The sequence below is a fragment of the Austrofundulus limnaeus genome, unplaced genomic scaffold (assembly GCF_001266775.1).
Source record: "Austrofundulus limnaeus strain Quisiro unplaced genomic scaffold, Austrofundulus_limnaeus-1.0 Scaffold159, whole genome shotgun sequence".
NCBI classification, from domain to species: domain Eukaryota; kingdom Metazoa; phylum Chordata; class Actinopteri; order Cyprinodontiformes; family Rivulidae; genus Austrofundulus; species Austrofundulus limnaeus.
Window position 1 is genome coordinate 88222 of NW_013952561.1, and position 3900 is coordinate 92121.

At 37.7% G+C, this 3900-nt stretch overlaps 1 protein-coding gene across 1 annotated transcript in view; it reads right to left on the reverse strand.

Annotated features, from left to right (window-relative positions):
• The window catches only part of hsd17b12b (hydroxysteroid (17-beta) dehydrogenase 12b), a gene marked incomplete at its 5' end in the record, with an annotated part of 36676 nt that overhangs the window by 30017 nt on the left and 2759 nt on the right, over nucleotides 1-3900 (reverse strand).

Sequence of the window (3900 nt, forward strand, 5' to 3'; positions counted from 1 at the left end):
TATACAATATTTTTTTTTCTTTTTTCACCCTGACAGTGGTTTATTAGATAATTTTCTTACTACAACAAAGTAACACAAACAAATGAAMACAAACAAAAACACTATTGTCCTTTATGCCTTTAGAAGTGAGCACAAAGAAATCAAAAGTTTATTCTAAAGTAAAAAAAAATGCATTTGTAACACTATGAATCAGAAGGAAATTCCTAACATCCCGCACATACTGACCAGCAGAGGGCAATACAGAATTCTATTCTGCAGCCTTGAACAAAAATGTAAGGTTGCAGCAGGAAAATATTTACCAGAAGTAGGTTTGATTTTTATTTTTACTGAAGAGGAAAAAAATAAACAAAAATAACCCAAAGAATTTCATACAAATTAGCGAGGCATCAAAACTTTTTAGATGCTTGAAGCAACTGACATTCTGTAAGAGAAACGCTTCCTGCTCACACCGAATTATCCAGTTATCTGGACTCAAAAGCATTTATCAAAATGCTTATCAATATAGCTACATGTACAGAACTGCTAATCTTGCTAATGCAAACAAAGCCACATCTGTCAGACAATTTATGACTCAAAGTCCACATCAAATCTGAAACCCTTAACTTAAATCTTGTGTAAGTTGCACTTTATTGAAAAAGCACAGATTAACAGAACAATGTAGTGGAAAAAAAGAAAAGGATTTTTTTTAATTTCCAACTTGTGTCATTTATGTTTTATTTAATTTACAATGTCTCTGCATGTTAAAGTAAGCACATCATAAATGACAGCCTTTGTCTGAGAGTATGGCCACAACAAATTAAGTTCACACTACAATGGCTCAGTGTAACGTTAGCACAGCTGCTCTTTCTTTCCCTCAGTCGCTCAGCATCAGCATCTCCTCTGCCCACCCACGCACACAGACACACATGTGAAACGCGAGCACCAGTGAACCAGAATCCTGAGGATCCTGCATCTCATGTGCGTGCCACAGTTATGAATGGCTTTGGCGGTGTTATATAATCAGGCTGTCCTCTCAATCAAGTCYACTTCTCACAGACAAAGTTTGTGAATGAAAGTAGCAGCAGAAGCCAACGGGCTCCTTTTGCCTCATTGCATATTCTGAATCCTTTTGCATGAGCGATCCAAAAATAGCCCGCCAACCCTCCCTTCGCCTGATGTGCTTCYATTTTTAGCTGTATACACAAAAAGATCAAAAGCTAATTCAGCTCGCAAAGTTAAAACATTTGGTTTTCTCTGGCAGAGTGACGTAACATAGGTTCAAAGTGACTGCACAAAGATTACAATGAACTAAACCTCTCCCGTACATTTATCCACTAGCCTTTACTTCATTAAAACAAGATAAAGAACATAAAACTGACTTCCACTTTTAAATTTTTACTGAGCTGTTACAATGTGAAGTAGCAGAATTGCACAACACAACTCAAATGATCTTTGATTTTATTTTGAAAAGTGAACTTTGAGCAGCGGCCATGCAAAAATTAAGCAAGTAGCCTATTCAAATGTCAAGGTTCAGTAAGTTATCAGTGGGGACAAATGGACTGTGTTCAATCTGGTTCCATAATCCTTTCCAACTATAATCCAGTCCCAAGCTTTACCATAGTTTACAACAGAAGACAAAAGGCTGATCGTTCTCTGCCCATTATTTATTTCCTGACAATATTCTGCAGGCTTCTGCTGGCACAGACGTCACATCRTGAAATTTGACAGAACATAAACATTGTAATCATTAATGTAATGGTCTGTCTACCCTCCTATTTAGATATGGGAGTACATGTTGGACCACCTTTAGTTAAAGCAGTCTAGTTAGTCAGAGATCAACAGATCCTTAGAGCTGCACAATCTGATGTCATTTTCACGTCACTCAAACCAAACAAATAAATTAAACTTGCAATCCTACATACAGTTCATAAAACAATTTCTTTGCCTAGTGCATATCTGGTGATTTAATATACATCTTTTTTTTGCCAAATAAGCAAACTTTTTATAACTAGTACAGGTTACAATCTCATTTCAAAYTATTTCAACGGCCCGTTGAAACAAAAGAGAATGTAGTTTTATTAAAAGCAGTCCTAGATTTGGGGATGCTGCACTCACCTCTGGAGGTCGCCCTTGTGACTCCAGTCACTGTATCTGATCTCAAAGTGATCACAAAGTGACAAACCTTTTCAGAAGGTTTGAAAAAACACACACACCACCTTTTCAGAATCAGAATCAAGCTTGAATTGATTGGAGCTAATTTAATTTTGTCTTTCCTAAAGTTGGAGCAGTAATGCCATGCAGGATTTTAGAAACCAAACAAAAGTTTGCATAAAATATCAGATTTCCAAACTAAAAAAAGAAAGAAAGAAAGTAAGAAACATATTTAGAAAAAAATGATAGTGATGATATTGTCTTTCTTTTTTGTAATTAATATTTAAGGCNATTTAAGGCACTTATGGATAGTTTTACATCCTTGGAACCACCTAGTCACACAATAYACTGTATATAAAAAATATATATTTTTGAGAAAATCATAGCTTCCATAAATATGTGAACCCTCAATAGTAAGATATCTACATATGTACCTAAAATTTGCTAAATTAAATTTTAAAGACTTTCTAAGCTTTTTGAYATGAATTTTAAAGCTTAAAGTTGGATCCAAAGTCACACCTAAACAGGTGACTCATTCATGAATGTTTGATAAATCCTGTGCTGTCCTGAGGCAGCCAGGCAGGGGAGCAAAAACAACCGGTTGGGACTAGAACCTCCTTTTAGGAGCAGCTCCTCCTCTGGGCTGTGTCTCCAAGCCGAGCTTCCTCATCATAGAGCACACCTCCCCACCCCCCGGCCCACCCCATGACTCCTGCAAGTTATTGGCAGCAACAACCAGCAAACACCTGGTGAAACCGTGTCTGATGAGCTCCTAATACTACTTCTCAGTCCAGTTCTTTTCAGATTAAAAATACCTTTGGGGAAATGGATTTTCAGATGCCAAGGAAACTACTATGTGGTGTATGTGTTAATATTTGTAACTTATTACGATCAGTATGTGTGTGTATTAGGGTTGGGCAATATTGGCAAAAAATTAATCACGATTAACTGTGGTATTTAGCCGATAACGATTAATTTGACGATTAATCCCCCAGAGTCCATGGACACCCTTATATCCTAGTCACATGACCAATTTATAGGGAGAAAATTGGCTCTTCATAAAAATCTGTTCCAAATTGTCTCAAAACTACAGACTTCAGGCTACACATCAAACTTTAAATTGTGTTGATAGATAAATAAATTACACAATTTTTAATGTTGGTCATGTTTGAATCAGAGAGGAACACCAAGCGGTTAGTCTGCCAGGTGGCATTAATTGTATTAATCGTCAAGTGCCAAAAATTAATCGATTAATGTTTTTCTGACGAATAATTGCACACGATACGATTATGCCCAACCCTAGTGTGTATGTGTGAGAATAACTGAAATAGCCTTATCAGTTGAAACGTCGTTTCTGTAATCACTCCGGTTTTTCAGAAAACTTACTTTCCGGTCAGACAATAAGGTTTTTATGTAGCCTGAGATTAGGCCTGTCGCGATAGTCAATAAATCAATTAATCGCACGATAACTTTTTTTGAGGTCGGTAAAAAAAAGACGCCGATAAGTTTCATTTTCCTGCTTGTTTGTTTACTTCGTCTCTCTGCTCCGCTGCACAGGATGAGCTCCTGCAGCTGACCCCTCCCCTCCTGTTTTCTTAGTGTGGGAGGAGCGAACTGTCGCTTTAGCGTGAGAGCTAGTTTCTAAAGAAACGCTTCAAAGCAGAACGGGGCTGCAGCAAGTGTCGGGGCAGAGAGAGAGAAGGAGAAGGAGAAGGGGTGGGGGCTGAAACTCCCCCAGACCCGCGACAAAAACTCGTCAAGACTTTACCT